The sequence below is a fragment of the Microcaecilia unicolor genome, chromosome 10, assembly GCF_901765095.1.
Source record: "Microcaecilia unicolor chromosome 10, aMicUni1.1, whole genome shotgun sequence".
Classification (NCBI taxonomy): domain Eukaryota; kingdom Metazoa; phylum Chordata; class Amphibia; order Gymnophiona; family Siphonopidae; genus Microcaecilia; species Microcaecilia unicolor.
The window spans coordinates 170493543-170511728 of NC_044040.1; positions in this window are offsets into that span (position 1 = coordinate 170493543).

The window sequence follows — 18186 nt, forward strand, 5'->3', positions numbered from 1 at the left end:
GTGTGTGGTAGGGTGTCTGTGTGTATTGGGAGTTGCATCAATGTGGAGGTGTGTGTATGTCAGCTGTGAGATGTGGGGAGACTTCCAGCAGAGAATGGTGCATGTAGGGAGGGGGGTGGGGTGGGGGTATGGATATGGGTTTGTGTGTAGGAAAAGTGTGAGCAGCAGGGTCAGTGCATACTCATGCAAAAGCCACGATGAAGAAGATGTTCAACATGATGTGGGTACTGAAAAGAGCAAAACCATTCCTCCCACAGAAAACTTTCCGCAACCTAGTACAATCCACAGTACTCACCCATGCCAACTACTGCAACAGCATCTTCATCGGTTGCAAAGCTCAAGCCCAAACCGCCCAAAACACAGCAGCCAGATTCATTTTTGGCAAATCACGATTTGAAAGTGCAACACCACTTTGTGAAAAACTTCACTGGCTCCCCATCAAGGAACGCATAAACTTCAAAGGCCACACAATGATTCACAAGATCCTCCATGGCGAATCTCCAAGCTACATGACCAACTTGATCGATCTTCCAGCCAGGAACGGGTCCAAATCTTCTCATACATATCTCAATCTTCATCTTCCCAACTGCAAAGGCCTCAAATACAAAACCTACTATGCGTCCAACTTCTCCGTTATAGGCAGCCAACTCTGGAACGCAATACCCTGACACATCAGAACAACCAATGAACACCTACCCTTCTGTAAGCTGCTGAAAACTTACCTCTTCAAACAAGCTTACCCAAACAACCCAACTTAACTCTTGAACTTAATTCCTCACCATCAGCACTACCTATAATCCAATCCTCTCCCCCACATCTCTTCATATTGTTCTACTCTTTATAACTTTAACATCTCTTGATACTTTGTACCATACTTTGTGTCATCTATGTGAGACTTTGTACCATACCTTGTAACATACTTTGTGTTATCTCTGTGATACTTTGTACCACACCTTGTAAGCCGCACTGAACCTGCTATTGAGCGGGAAAGAGCGGGGTATAAATGCTATAAATAAATAAATAAAAATAAATAAATAAAATAAAAAGTGTATTAAGTGCCATGGGTGAGTGCTCCTCAACCCACTCCTAGAGAAAAACCTAGCCAATTGGGTTTTCAGGATTACCACAATGATTATGCACGAGATAGATCTGCACACGGAGGGGGGGGGGGGGGGGGGTCGTTTTTTATAAGCTATGTTAGCTACAAACTCATATCTAATACAACAAAAGTGGCCTAGCATGAGATGCACTAAAGCATTCCACATTAGCTTTGCTATCTGCATGCATTAAATGCATGATTTTATTTTTTTCATTTTTTGGGAGGGGGCATGTCAGAGGTAGAGAATGAGTGTGGAAGCACCATTCCGCTAGTGCACTGACATTAGGGTGCATTACCTGAATAAAGCAGACTTAACATGGGAGCCCTTATCACACAGGAGGCAGTAGTTGCTTCTGCATTAATTGTTTAAAATGGTCATGCACAAAATGGTAAGATTAGCACATGGTCAAAATTCAACAAGTAGGCAAAAGGCTATTTTATGGTCATTCTAGAAATGGCCTTAACTAGAAATATCACACTATGCCCATTTACTAGCATAGTTTAGTAAAAGGTGCCCCAGAGTCTGCAGTATATGCAAATATGGTTTATGGTTTATTTGTGCTTGATATACCGCCATACCTAATGGATAGATCATATCTCATGCTTATTCACAGTAGTAATCCTGAAGACCTGATTGGCTAGGTAGGACTTTAGGAGAGGGTTGAAAAGCATTACCTTAGGTGAACCTCCAGCCTTGTGACCCCAGGAATTTATTTTCAGGCCCCCAGACCCCTTCATTCCCCAATTTGATAATTAAATTCAACAAACATGATCACTCCAACACCAGATCTCCAAGAACAATCTTGTAAATACACGTAATATTAAACATTGTCACCATCTTTTGAGCCAAGCTGGACATTCCCTCCTGAAGAAGAAATCGAAACAAGGGGGACCCTTGTCGAGGATTATGAAACCTATGCTACAGCGATTGAATCCATTTGGACTAGATTAGCTGTGTTTTATGCTGCAGCATGGTGAATTTCCGTCCCAAGTTAAGTGATTTTGTTTTCTTGTGTAGTTCTATATTTTGAATCATTCTAGCTTTAAATGAGCATTGATACAGAAGAGATTAAGAAGTTGTTTCTATATAGCTCAATAGCATCTGTTTATTTTTTGTAACAGTAGTTTTTTTTCTCCTATTTTAGGTGTTGTTTTCTGCTGTTGCTTTTTTCAGTGCTTTATTAGAAACCAGTGATTATAGGCATTTATGAATGGTCATCTATGTAGACCTTCTGTGGCAGTTGAGGTTTCATTTGTTAAAATTATTATTTTATTCTAGTATCTTCCTTCACTGCTCAGAACAAAATACTTTTTTTTTGGTATTCATAGTTTTATTTATGTATATTTATTTATTTATTGTATTTTTATTTTATTTTATTACATTTGTACCCTGCGCTTTCCCACTTATTTGCAGGCTCAATGTGGCTTACATAGTACCGTAACGGCGTTCGCCAATTCCGGTATAAACAGTTACACAGTGATGTTGTGGTAGAATAAGGTTCATGTGGGACAAACATATTAGGGAATCGTATAGAGGAAGAGTTTCGTTATGTCCATGTTGTAAATTTATATACATAATGAGGGGAATTCTATAAATAGCATTCAAAAAAGAGTGCTGAAAAAAATCTGTACTAAGTGATCACATCAAATCAAATTAATTCTTGTATACCAGGGATCAATGCGGTTTACATTCTAGGTGAGACAAAAGCCGATAATGTTAGTGTGAGGTATGAGAACAATTAGAGGCCATTGGCATAATGCATGAGACCAAAAACATTATAGGAAAGGATAATGGATGATACTAGGAGGTAGAAGTCAATGGATATTCTGGAAAGGGCACATGGTTTTTATAGAAGCCAGTGTAGCACCAACTTCCTGTGTAAACCAGACTTACGCCTGCTGAGACCTAGTGTAAATGTCAGAGCTAAAACACTGTAAAATAACCTCATTCGAATGATACAATTAACAATGTGTCAGAATTTCACAGTCACTTTGAATGCTCAAAGTGTCCACCCCCAGCTTAAACACAGGCCTTCAGTTGCTTTGGGAAGATCTTAACAGCCTTGTCAATTGGTCCCTGTTGCAGGCTGTCCCAGATCATCTGCAGCGTTTCCTTGAGTTCGGTGACTGTTTCCAGCTTTAAGTGGAGCTTGTGATAAACTTCCAACATTGCTTGCCAGACACAAGTCTACGTCACTGTGACATCATTAATGATAAGCTGGTATCCCATGTTTTTTTCAAATAATGGTAGTTTTCTCCTCACAATGTATAACTAGGAATGCAACTTTTTAAAATGCTCCTTACACGCCCATGCCCCTCCCATGGTCACACCCCCTTTTGGGATATGCACTATGGGAGTTAGGTACCCTGCCTTATAGAATAGCAAGCAACCAGATAGACACAAATTGTAATGAGTGCCAATTAACATTCATATTTGGTTGTTGGCACCCAATTATTGATGGTAAAGAGCTTGTTAGCCAATTAATTTGCACACTCATCTCAGCAGCGTGCTAAAATTTGGGTGCCATATACAGAATCCAGGAGAATGAGGGCAATTTCATGTCAGGGGAACTATATAAAATGTCCAAAATGGTGCCTGTTTCATGAAGGTACATACCTTTATGAAATAGTTTCATAAAATGACCCCAAACATTGAACAAATTCTCATGCAAAAATTTACACTTGCTCTCAAGGTGTAAATATGTGTATGCAGTTGATGAATGGCCTAATGGTAATGCAGTGGGCTAAGAACCCAGAGAATTGGTTTTAATTCTCACTACAGCTCTTTGTGGCCCTGGGCAGGTCACTTAACTCTCTGTTGCCCCAAGTACAAAGCTTAGATTGTGAGCCCATTATGGACGGAGAAAGTTCCTACACATCTAATATAATAATTTGCTCCTGCAACGTTCCAATGTCTCTCACTACGTTTGTAACCATCTCCTGACATCACTCTCCCTCCCTCCACTCCCGTCGTCAGAGTTCCACGGGCCGCAACGGCCCCACTGTCATTCGAGTTCCATGCCTCCCTCTCTTCCGATGTCTGCGGCCTCCCTCTCCTCCCATTTCCGCCAGCCAGCGCCTCCCTCCCTCTGTGTCTGTGGCCTCCAAGTGCAAGGAGGATGTGTGCTGTTTAAAAAGTTTTACCTCCTGCTCAGCTGCCAGGCTGTGGTTTCACTTCTGTTTCTGCAGTTCCTGTGGTCCCGCCCTTCTGCAAACAGGAAATGAGGGCGGGACCAGAGGAACAGCTGAAACCACAGCCTATCTGAAGCGGCGTCTGTACTTGCTGCACTTCAGTGTTGGTGGCCGAGCAGGAGGTAAAACGTCCTCCTTGCACTCGCAGGCCACAGACACAGAGGGAGGGAGGCGCTGGGCAGCGGAAATCGGAGAAGATGGAGGCGCGGATAGAGGGGGGGTCCTGAGATGAGAGAGAGAGAAAGAGAGAGAGAGAGGGAGGGGGGTCCTGAGATGAGAGGGAGGGGTGGGGGGGTCCAGAGACGAGAAAGGGTGGGGGGTCCTGAGATGAGAGAGAGGGGAGAGGGGGAAGGGGGAGGAGGAAGGGAGGATGGGGGTCAGAGGAGGGGGGATTGGGAGGGGGAGGAGGAGAGAGGAGGGGGGGAGGGAGGGAGAAGAGGGGGAGGAGGAGGGGGAGAAGAGGGGGTGGGGGAGGGGGAGGAAAGGGGTGGGGTGGGGGAGGAAGGAGGGGGTGATGGGGAGTGGATTGAGGGGAGGAGGAGGGGTGATGAGGAGGGAGGAGGGTAGAGAAGAGGAGGGGGGAACAGGAGGGGGGAGGGAGCCCTAGAACCTTGCTAGCGCCCGTTTCCTTTCTGTTCAAAATGGGCCTCTTTTACTAATATTATATATTAAACCACTTTGGTTGTACCACAGAAAGGTGGTATATCAAATCCATGAACCCCTTTACATGTGTATTTTATAAGGTACACATATACACAACAACTCTGCACCAACTTCCTCTGAACCATATCCCCAGGAATGCCTATACATAGCCATCTTTAGTGTGCTAAGCTTTTCTGTATATATACCCACAAGCATTTCTGTGTGTACAATATACCTTTCATGCAGATGCAGGAAGTGCTTATTTACCTGTGTAAGGAGTTTTTTCTTTAGGCAAATGGGATATTTGAACATTGCCCAGTGTCTTTGAAGGTGAAAGAATGCGCGATGATCTTTGAGTTTGTTGTGGCTGGCAGGACCTATTGTTTTGCGTTGCTACCCCCTCTCAGCCCCATCTCCAGAAGCTGTCACCCTAGTCAACTGTCTAGTCTACCTAATAGTTTAACTAGCCCTGGTGAAGAGAGGAAGTGAAAATGTGAGGGTTTCATGGACGTGTAGATGTTTGTGTTTTGGGGGGGAGGGGGGTATTGGGATGAATGAGTGGGGGGATGTATATTGTGAGTGTGTATACGTGTGATGGCTGTGGAGACTGTGAATGTGTGGGTTGGGGGGACAAACTTCTCCCTCTCTTGTCTCCTTCTTCACCCCTGTTCCCTCACCCTACTCCTTTCCCCTTCCCTCTCCCCACCTCCAAAAGTCCTTGCAACAAGTGACCTTGAAGGAAAACAACAGCGTTCCTTAAGAGCAGGGTTCATTTTGGAAACACTCCACACTGCATCCCCTTTCTCTTCTCCTAAAAACTACCCCATCATGATTTTTTTTCATTCATGCCCCTATTAACCTCAGACCAATGTATCTTTCCTGCTTTTTTTCCTCCACTTATGTTTTGTGCACTTTTACCCCTCACTTACTTTGTCAAATGTCCCTCCAAATTCTTACACCCTCCTTCTTTCTATGAACCCCCCCTGAATCCTCCCCCCCTTACCCTGCCATATAATAGTCGTCCTCTATCCTACCTGGCAAGCACTATTCTTCCCCAAACTTACTTTTACCATTAGCTGTATGGCCTATAAATTTTAAAATAAATACATAAACAGCTGCTTCAGCTACTAAACCTCACACTTACACATGTGGGGGGTAAGTTAGATCCCAGGATGATGTGCGATAAGTGCGAATTCTATAAAGGCAGTTCCATGCAGAACTGTTTATGGAATATTAACTTAGCACATAATTTCACAGCCAACTTTGAGTATAAGCACGTATGCCAGCCAAAGGCTTGTGTAATTGCTCGCCCTCAGCCACTGTCAGGTGCGGAAACACAAGTATTCTATAATCAGGCATCGAAATCCTGGGGATGCCCTGACCCTCCTAAGCGCGTCCCCTGGTAATGTCCCTTTTGGAGTTGCATGTGAGATATGTTAGGGGCACAGGTTATAGAACAAGGGCAGAGGACAGATTCATGCATACCTACTGACTACCAATTAATGCTTGTTAACGCCAATAATTGATTGTTATCACCTATTTAGCTGAATAGTTTACATGCGGATCTGTGAACCACTCCCAAAATTTCATGCCCAACTTTGGGTGAACTATACAGAATCCGGGGCTAACTGGAGGTGGGAACTGGGTAGGTTATGGGCAGAGAAAGGTCATGGATTGCACACTGCAGTTAGCCCATGGTACTTACCACGTGCTGGCACATGCATAGTTAGAGAGAGTGCATTTTCCACCTCTTCAAGTGGCAGCGGTTAGTGCATCCAGGCTAATTTCAATCAGTTCTAACATGCAATAAAGATTATTTCAGAGGACATGCTGGACACACCCCCAACAATTACCACACAACTTTGCACTTGCCATCAGTGGCAAAGCTAGCTTTGTTGCCACCCGGGGCGGAGCACCCCCTCCTTCAGGTGCATCCCACTCTCTCTTCTCCAAGCATGGGGGTGTGCTGAGTAGTCATGCGGTTGTCAGCTCTGCCGGTCCCCTGCCCCGGAACAGGAAGTTGATGTCAGAGAGGGCAGGGGATCGGCAGAGCTGACAGCCAGATGACTGCTCAGCGCAATCCCTTGCTTCCTTCACCTGGGGCGGACCACACCTACCACCCTGCCCTTGGTAAACCACTGCTTGCTGCACATGAGTTTTTGCTGTTAAAGGGCAGCAAATGCAAAAACTTACCATACCTTAGGAAAAGGGCTCATTGTTTAGTAAAGAGGCCCAACTAGCAATAATACAGCCTGCGTTGATCACAGTAACACATGCTAGTAAGTCTAGTCCTGGATTTGTAATCTGAGGTGAATTGCCCAGGGTCACAAAAGGTATCGGTGGGTTTTGAATCCTGGCTTCTCTAGGTCTTAACTTGCTGCTCTAACTACTATGCTACTCCTCATCTCCACTGATTAATTCTATAACCATTTCTAAATAAGATATCTACATAAAAATAATACAGCTAATGATTTGTCAATTTGATTATCAGCAGTTCTGTAATAGTATAACACATACCTTTTACTGAAAATGGATTTCTCTTGGATCTTATAACTACGGCCTTCAACTGCTCCTATTGTGGTTTGAAGCACTTAATATTTTTCCTCTGTGCCCCTCAGGGAGCGACTGTTCTAATCATAAACATAAGCTTCACCTCTAGCAGAGAGTTGTGCTCTCAAATGCACTCGCATTAAGCCAGGAAGGGAGAGGGAGTTTCCTTGGCATTTTCCCAGGGATTACCTATATAACCATATAGAGTACATCGACATCTCTCTTGTTTTTTGTTAGAGTAGAAGCTTCATCTGCTTAACTATTGATGAGTGAAAAATATTTCCTTTAGTGAGTGGTTGGGTTCTGGAGCTCATTGCCAGAGTGTGTGGTGTCAGTGGTTGGTGTGTCTGGGTTTGAGGGGATGTTTGGATGGGCTCCTGGAGGAGGAGTCCATGGTCTGATGTTGGGATGGACATGGGTAGGGGGGGGGGCGCTGCTTGTCCCTGAGATCAGTGGCATGGGTCTTGCTGCTGTTTGGGATTCTGTCGGGTGCTTGTGGCCTGGGTTGGCCATTGCTGGAGGCAGGTTGTTGGGCTGGATGGACCATTGGTCTGACCCAATATGATTTTTTCTTAAATGGTGCTGGATGTTTTTCAGAGTATGGTAGTTAAGATGCGTAGAATTAGGTTGTACAACTAGGAAGGGTGCAGTTAATACATATGCTTTTTATGAAAGAGCTAATCTAGAACTGTAAATGTGTGCTGCACAATAACAAACAGGTCCTTTATTAGGGTGTGCTATAAGGTGGCTGGCACTGCCTTTAGTGCATGGGTTTACCACATGCTGTGGCCACCTTTAGTGTGCCAGTAAAATGGCCAACACAATAATTTCCCCCATTAGCCTATGGCCATTATCACAACAGCCCATACTGCCACCTAATTAGGAGGCGGTAAGGGCTCCTATTTTATTCCTGCAACTTTTTTGGAGCACCCCTGACATCCCCATGGCCATGCTCCCTTTTGAGTAATGCACTAGTAGAGTTAGGCACCTTGCCTTATAGAGTAGCCATATGCACGCAAACATTTATTGAATGCAACCCAATTATTGGCAGTTAAGGCCTCATTGTTCAATTAATGTGTGCACATCTTGGGCACCCAAATCTGAGCATTATATATAGAATCTGGGGCACTATGTGCAAATAACACGCTTTTTAAGGCAGGGGTGGACTGAGGGTGGTCTGGGCCCCTGGGTACTGAGGGTGGTCTGGGCCCCATACCCGGCTGCTGCCCGATACCCCCATGCTGCTGCAGCCAATGCCTCCGCTACCCCCCGGTCCTACCTGAGGGTTCCTGGTGGTCTGGTGACCTCTGCGGAGGGCATGTTCTTTGCTGCCGCTATTCTCCCATCAGCCGGCACCACAGAGTTTTCAAAATGACAGCTGAGACTACCCGCGGCTTTCGGTAGGCAATGAAACGGGCGCTAGCAAGGTAATCCCCCCCCTGCAGCGTCCTTCCTGTCTCCCCTGCCCCCTGCCCCCCCTGCAGCCACCCATCTGGTCTCAGGACCCCCTCCCCACCAACCCTCCTCTGCCCCTGCAGCCACGCATGTGCAGCGGCCCTCCTCTCTCCCCTACTCCCCCTGCAGCCATCCATGTCCAGCGACTCTCCTCTCCCCTGCCCCCCCTGCAGCCACCCATGTCCAGCAAACCTCCTCTCCCCCTGCAGCTACCCATGTCCAGTGACCCTCCTCTCCCCTGCCCCCTGCACCCACCCATGTCCAACGACCCCTCCTCTCCTTTCCCCTTGCCCCCCCTGTAGCAACCCATGTCCAGTGACCCACCTCTCTCCCCTGCTCCCCCTGCAGCCACCCATGTCCAGTGACCCTCCCCCTGCCCCCCTGCAGCGTCCCTTCTGTCTCCCTTGCCCTCCACTGCAGCCACCCATCTGGTCTCAGGACCTCCTCCCCACCTCCCTCTTCCCTGCCCCCCCCCTGCAGCCATCCATGTCCAGCAATCCTCCTCTCCCCCTGCAGCCACCCATGTCCAGTGACCCTCCCCTCCCCCTGCCCCCCCTCCAGCCACCCATGTCCAGCGACCCTCCCCTCCCCCCTCGGCGCATCACCCAAACCCCTACCCCCCAGCGCATCACCCAATCCCCTACCCCCCCCCTCGGGCACATCAACCCCCTCGCCACCGCAGTCGCCAATACTAACACTGTCCGGCCGCTGCTGTGTCTCCTGTGAGCAGCAGCGGCCGGTACAAAAGAAAAAAAGCCAAAAAAAGATTTTAAACCTGAAACCGGCTCCATAGACAGCCATCTGGCATTGGCTGTCATCTCTGCAGCCGCTCCTCCTCTCCCCTCTGACGTTGCTGTGCTCCTCTGGGGTCTTTCTGCAGGGGCAGTGACGTGGAGGGGAGAGGAGGAGCGGCTGCAGTGACGACAGCCAATGCCAGATGGCTGTCTACGGAGCCGTGTTTCAGGTTAGAAATCTTTTTTTTTGGCTTTTTTCTTTTTGTACCGGTCGCTGCTGCTCCACAGGAGAAGCAGCAAAGGCCGGACAGCGTTAGTATTGGCGGCTGCGGGTGGCAAGGGAGTTGATGTGCCCGAGGGGGGGGGGGGGTAGGGCTTTGGTGATGCGCCGGGGGGGGGGGGGGGGTAGGGGCTTGGGTGCTGCGCCGGGGCGGAGGGGGCACTGAGAGCTGATTGGTAGGCAGGGGGAGGAGTAGGGAAACACGCTCCGCCTGTTTCCTACTCCTCCCCCTGCCTGGTTCGCGGTTTTGCAGGGCAGGGGCTTGAGTGTTGTGCCGAGGGGGGGCACTGACAGCTGTTTCCCAGGCAGGGGGAGGAGTATGGGAAACATGCTCCTCGTGTTTCCCTACTCCTCCCCTTGCCTTGGAATCAGCTGTCAGTGACATCACTGACGTCAGTGCATTCTAAACTGCCCAGCAGACCACCTCCGAGGGAGCCACTGGTACCAGGCACATTAGAACGTTGGAGGTGAGAATTATTATATAGGATAATCTATAATGACAACAATCTTCTGAAAGCAAATAGTTGGCAGTATGGTATAAGCCTTTTAAAGAAAATAAAATATTATACTTATTTAAGATAGCTATATCACTTTTTAAAACTGGTACTTTAAATAATATTGCTCTAATGAATAAATGTCAGATGCAAATGATCTTCTCAGAAAGGGAGAAAAGGAAGTTGCTGCATTTTTCCTCCCATTTGTGTATATCTTTTGATAATATTCTTCTTGTATTAATTGGGGAATGCAGTGACTCACTCCTGCTGCTGAGCTACTGTATAGTACTCCCAACTTGAAGCTTTCACATCAGCAAGCCTGCTCATGCCACTTAACATATCAATCTGCCTTTTATGTTAAGATTTTTTCATTTCTTTAGTATTTCAGATGTTTTCAGTTTGACTCTTGTTTTTAAAATTATTATTAACATATTAATATTCAGTGCAGTACCAATACACATGGGCTCCCAAGAGAAGTGGCATAGACAAACAGTAACAGAATTTGAAAAAGCATGGATAAGCCCAGAGGATTCTTAGGCACAAAGAAGGGAAAAAGAAATTCAGGAGTTGATATTCAGTGCTATTTAATCTGGTAGGAGAAGTTTGTTGACCAAAGCCTTCTTCTTGCATAGTTTCACTCTTTGGATACCACTGATTTATCTCTTTAGTGGTTACGTACATAGTAACATACTAACATAGTAGATGACAGCAGAAAAAGACCTGCACAGTCCATCCAGTCTGCCCAACAAGATAAACTCATATGTACTACTTTTTGTGTATACCCTACTTTGATTTGTACCTGTCCTCTTCAGGGCACAGACCGTATAAGTCTGTCCAGCACTATCCCCGCCTCCCAACCACCAGCCCCACCTCCCACCACCAGCTCTGCACAGATCGAATAAGTCTGCCCAGCACTATCCCCGCCTCCCAACCACCAATCCCGCCTCCCACCACCGGCTCTGGCACAGACCGTATAAGTCTGCCCAGCACTATCCCCGCCTCCCACCACCAGCCCTGCCTCCCACCACCGGCTCTCATATCTCTCTCATTGATCATATCAATTACAGTCTTCTGTCCCTTCAGTCCTCTCCTCCTTTGATCCTTCACCCTGTGGTGCATACTGAAAATCTATCCTTGCATCCACCCTTTTAAATATATTTCTTGCACCTCTAGTAAGTAGATAGGTACATAACAATCACCATACTGGGAGTGACCAAAGGTCCATTGATTTCAGCATCCTGTTTCCAAGGATGGCCAATGCATGTCACAAGTACCTGGCAAGATCTCAAAAGAGTAAAACAGATTTTCCCAAATCCATCTTAATAATGATTTATGGCAGTGTTTCCCCAAGTCAGTTCTGGATTTTTGGAAAGAGTAAACATGCAATGCATGTCTACCCATTCCACTCCATTCAGTATTTTATAAACCTCTATCACAGTGCTTCTCAGCCCATTCTACAGGGCACATGCATATTTGTTGATATCCTGAAAACCTGACTGGCCAGCGTTTCGATAACTGCCTCAGGGTTGGTGATCTATCATTCCTGGCGAAAAGAGAGAAAAAGCGAAGCGAAGAATCATCTTATCCTGCCTTATCCTACACTGATTGGCCATTCAAGAAGTTTGGCATCTGACGTCTGTTCATTTAAAGGGGAGCCATTTTGTAAATCTTTGTCTTTGACAGTTTCGCCTTTGTGAAGGTATAATGCGATATGAAGGTTTGTTGGCTGTTCTGTTGTTAAAGTGTATATAACGTTTTCTTTCTTTTCGCCAGGAATGATAGACCACCAACCCTGAGGCAGTTATCGAAACGTTGGCCACCGTTGGTTGTGGTCGCACACGAAGGTGTTTGAGAGACCTAGAAGGCAGCCAGGAAAGCTAGTAAATAACGTGACCTGAGCTAAGTAGTTCTTTGATTTTTATGGCTGAAATAGCGAATGAAATATAAAAGAGTAAAAATGTAAAAAAAATTAAAAAATAATAAGTTATTTCAGTAGAGGTTTTTGGCCTATGATGATGAAGCCCAGCCCCTGAAGCTTAAATATAATAAAGCTGGGGGCTTTTCGAGGCCTTTTTCCTCTTAAGCTGATTGCACCCAGAAGTTTGGGTGACGTTTTGCCCGATTAAACATTGGTTGGACAAAGTAAACTATTGAAGATCTCCTTCTGTTTAAAGTATATGTTGAAGTTTGGAGGAAGGGAGACTACCTCTTGTTTTGTTTATAGACAATATACACATTAGCATGCAAGGTTTTCACATGTTACAGTGTTGCATTTGAATAGTACAAATGCACTCAGTCTGCAGCCCCTCATTACCTCTCTACCCTCATCTCCCCTTACGTTCCCACCTGAAACCTCCACTCACAGGACAAATCCCTCCTCTCAGTACCCTTCTCCACCACCGCCAACTCCAGACTCTGCCCATTCTGCCTCGCCTCACCCTATGCTGGAATAAACTCCTGGCCCCCTATGTCAAGCCCCCTCCCTACCCATCTTCAAATCCTTGCTCAAAGCCCACCTCTTCAATGTTGCTTTCGGCACCTAACCTTTATACCTTTCAGGAAATCTAGACTGCCCCAGTTTGACTGCCCCTACTTGACTGACTGTACATTTGTCCATTAGATTGTAAGCTCTTTGAGCAGGGACTGTCCTTCTATGTTAATTGTACAGCGCTGCGTAACCCTAGTAGTGCTTTAGAAATGTTAAATAGTAGTAGTAGTAGTAATAAACTACTTTGCTGTCCTGTAGAAATGAACCATGACCCCAGTTTCTGTCTGCTGGTTCTATTTCTAATATATACATCACTGGGTATAGAAGAACTGAGGATCGCTTCTGCTCTATGAAGAAAAATCACAATAGTAAGAGGGACTGATCGTGAATGTAGGGGGCCTGGGAAAGACTTATTTGTTTGTTTTTTGTGGCAGATGTAGACCTAATTTTTAAAAAATAGTGAAACTGGTTAATATATGCATAGATACAAAATGAAAATCACATTGAAATTAGTCATTTTTTTAAAGGCCGCATTTCAATGACAATTTTAATCGTGGTTAACTGCATGATTAAAGAAATCTTAATTGTGATTAATCATACAATTAAATCAATAAAAAACCTTTATTTCCCATTGCAGCTCTCTCTCTCCCTCTCTTAAAAATCCATTAAATCAAGTTCAGAAATGCATCAAGTGCCACCCATAGCCATATAAACTTGTTAATAAAATGTTTGTAACTTATGAATTTACATCCTTGGGACAGATTTGTTAAAGATTTTCATGATACTTACCTTTTTATTAAAAATGCGGCTCAGCATTATAACAACGAGTGATTCTAAGATAGCAATTTATTAAACAAAATTTAATAAAATATAACTAAAGAGAAATTCACATTTTCATTTAAAAATTGATAGCAAAGCCAATCCCGCCTGTATTATTTCTCTGCACTTGTGCTTCTCTTAGGACCCTGTTTACAAAGGTGCGCTAGTGCTTTTACTGCATGCTAACTGTGTAGATGCCCATAATATTCCTATGGGCGCCCACACCATTAACGCAAGGTAAAAACACTAGCACACCTTTGTAAACAGGGCCCTAAGAAACTAACTTGAAGCATTGTTTTGAAATTAAGGGCCCTGTTTACTAAGCTGTGTTTCTAGTGTTAGCACGCGCTAATTTTTACATAAGTACAAATGCACATAAGCACCGCCATACCGGGAAAAGACCAAGGGTCCATCAAGCCCAGCATCCTGTCTCCGACAGTGGCCAATCCATGCTTCAAGAATCCGGCAACCCCCCCCCCCTAAAAAAACGTAATTTTTAATAATGTTCAATGGACTTTTCCCTCAGGAATCTGTACAAACCCCCTTTAAATTCCGTAAGGCCAGCTGCTGTCACTACATTTTCCGGCAACGAGTTCCAGAGTCTACCTACACGCTGAGTAAAGAAAAACTTTCTCCTATTGGTGTTTTAAATCTACCATATTCTAGCTTCATCTTGTGTCCCCTGGTTTTGTTGTTGTTTGAAAGTGTAAACAAACGCTTCACATCTGTCCGCTCTATTCCGCTCATTATCTTGTAGACTTCTATCATATCACCCCTCAGCCGCCTTTTCTCCAAGCCTTTCCTCATAGGGAAGTCGCTCCATTCCCCTTTATCATTTTCGTCGCCCTTCTCTGCACCTTCTCTAATTCCTTTATATCTTTTTTGAGATGCGGCGACCAGAATTGGACACAATATTCTAGGTGCGGTCGCACCATGGAGCGATACAACGGCATTATAATGTCCTCGTGTTTGTTTTCCATCCCTTTCCTAATAATACTCAACATTCTGTGAGCTTTCTTAGCTGCCGCAGCATACTGAGCAGAAGTTTTTAACGTCTTATCAACGATGGCTCCCAGATTGCTTTCTAGGTCTGTGACTCCTAACGCGGAACCTTGCATGACACAGCTGTAATTCGGGTTCCTTTTACCCACATGCATCACTATACACTTGACAACATTGAACTTCATCTGCCACTTGCATGCCCAATCTCCCAGTCTCGCGAGGTCCTCCTGTAATCTTTCACATTGCTCCTGCGACTTGACGACCCTGAATAATTTTGTGTCATCTGCGAATTTAATTAGCTCACTAGTTACTCCCATCTCTAGGTCATTTATAAATATGTTAAAAAGCAGCGGTCCCAGCACAGACCCCTGTGGGACCCCTCTAACTACCCTTCTCCTGATAATACTGACCATTTAGTCCTACTCTCTGCTTCCTATCTTTCAACCAGTTCTTAATCCACAGTAATACCCTACCTCCGATCCCATAACTCTCCAGTTTCCTCTGGAGTCTTTCATGAGGCACTTTGTCAAACGCCTTTTGAAAATCCAGATTCACAATATCCACCGGCTCCCCATTGTCCACATGTTTGTTCACCCCCTCAACAAAAAATGCAGTAGATTGGTGAAGCAAGACTTCCCTTCAGTAAATTCGTAGCGCACCTATAGTGCAGCTTAGTAAACAGGACCCTTGGGGGTCCTTTTACTAAGCCATGGCAAAAAGTGTCCTGCAGTAGTGTGGGTGTATGTTTTTGGCACATGTCTGGTTCAGTTTATACCATGTCTAGAAAAAGGGCTTTTTTTCAATGGGTTGGGAAAAGGGCCTGCAGTAAAACTGAAACCAGCACTAGCCTATTTACGGCCTGAGCCCTTAATGCCACCCACTGAACTAGCGGTAAAGGCTCACATGCTACATGCATGGTGACAGGTCAGTGCACACCACCTGCCAGTTAACACCAGAAATGCTATGCGCGGTAGGAAATAAAAAAATAATTTGTCCTGGCGGTATGGGTATGCGCCAAATCTGAAATTACCACCAGTAGGCAAGCTAGCCCCGGGGGTAGTTTCGTTTTCATGCATGCTGTACATGTGTAGAGCCTACTGCACCTTTTTTAAAAGGGCCCCTTAATGAGTTGGATTGTCTTAAAGCGTCTCAGCTATCATTAGCATAAAAGGCAAAACCACAAATTAGAACTTTGGCTATAGTCTATTTTAACATACAGCCTTGTCAAGCAGTCTGTAGCATACATCAGTGTGTTAGCGCTAAGTAAATTCAGAGGTTTTAAGTCAGCTACTTTATAAATCACTAATGATGTGTCTTCCCTTTTCATAATTTTGTAAGCTTTTACCACTTAAAACAATATTCTTCTTCATTTTTGTTTGTTTTCTTTTTGTTGATACTTTTGGGGTTTCTGCCAAGTACTTGTGACCTGGATTAGCTATTGTTCAAAGCAGGACACTGGACTAGATGGACCATTGGTCTGACCCAGTATGGCTATTCTTATGCTCTCCTTACTTCCACAGTCTCAAAGTGCTATAGTATCCCAGTCACATAGAGGTGTATTTTCAAAGCACTTAGACTTACAAAGTTACATGGAGGGGCATTTTCGATACGACATCTAAGTTGAACTTTGGACATTTTATGCTAACCCCCGGATTGTATATAGCACACTTAAAGAGATCTGCAGCGAAATCAAAGCATATTCTATATTAACTTAATTGGCTTAACAAGTTAATCAGTGTTGATAATAGCTCTTAACAAGCAATAATGAGCACTAATTGGCAATAATTAAAATTTACGCATTCAACTCACTAAGCGTATTCTATAATGCAGTGCGCCTAACTTTTAATGTGTGCAGAGACCCTCCCTGAAGACCCCTACCATCCTATTGCCCCCCCAGCCCCCAGGGCTATCTCTTGCAAACCCTGCTGGTCTACTGTATTCTAGGGCAGGAGCAAACCCCAGTCACTCCTGCTCCTACTGTGGTGTTAACTGCAAGCTGTGTTATTTGATTTACATAACAATGAGGTCTTTTACATGCATTTGCATGCTTTGCATCTCATTATTATGTTTTCCACAGTAAACTAAACTAATGTGTGTTATTGCTGTTTAACATGCATTAAGGGAAAAATAACATTGTTTATTGCCTTAACATATCTTAGTAAGTATCCCTCTTAATGTCTCAGCATTTGTCATTCTTGTCTTTTCTGGATATTGTAAAGTAAAATGATATGGGGCTATGGGCCTGGGTCCGCCTGTCTGAAGTGCACTGCAGTACCCACTAAAACTGCTCCTGGGACCTTCATGCGCTGTCATGGACCTGAGTATGACATCTGAGGCTGGCACGACATATTTTTAAAGATGTTTTTTGACAGTGGGAGGGGGTTAGTGACCACTGGGGAAGTAACGGGAGGTTATCCCCGATTCCTTCTGGTGGTCATCTGGTCGTTTCGGGCACCTTTTTGTGCCTTATTCGTAAGAAAAACAGGTCCGGTTGAAAATGTCCAAGTGTTTGTCAGGGATGTCCTTGTTTTTTTTTTGATTATGGGTCAAAGACATCCAAGTGTCAGGCACGTCCAAGTCCCGCCTTCTCTACGCCTTTGACATGCCCCCTTGAAATTTGGACATCCTTGTGATGGACTGCAGTTGGAGACGTCCAAATCAGGTTTTGATTATACCAATTTTGGACGTCTCTGGGAGAAGGACATCCATCTTCCGTTTTATGTCAAAAGATGGGCGTCCTTCTCTTTCAAAAATGAGCCCTATAGTGACATTGCCGAAGGGTTAGAAGGTAAAGTTTGCCTATTTGCGGATGATACTAAGATCTGCAACAGAGTGGACACCCGGGAGGGAGTGGAAAACATGAAAAAGGATCTGAGGAAGCTAGAAGAATGGTCTAAGGTTTGGCAATTAAAATTCAATGCGAAGAAATGCAAAGTGATGCACTTAGGGAATAGAAACCCTCGGGAGATGTATGTGTTAGGCGGGGAGAATCTGATAGGTACGGACAGGGAGAGGGATCTTGAGGTGATAGTATCTGAGGATCTGAAGGCGACGAAACAGTGTGACAAGGCGGTGGCCATAGCTAGAAGGTTGTTAGGCTGTATAGAGAGAGGTGTGACCAGCAGAAGAAAGGAGGTGTTGATGCCCCTGTATAAGTCGTTGGCGAGGCCCCACCTAGAGTATTGTGTTCAGTTTTGGAGGCCGTACCTTGCGAAGGATGTAAAAAGAATTGAAGCGGTGCAAAGAAAAGCTACGAGAATGGTAAGGGATTGGCGTTACAAAACGTATGAGGAGAGACTTGATGACCTGAACATGTATACTCTGGAAGAAAGGAGAAACAGGGGTGATATGATACAGACGTTCAAATATTTGAAAAGTATTAATCCGCAAACGAACTTTTTCCGGAGGTGCGAAGGCGGTAGAACTAGAGG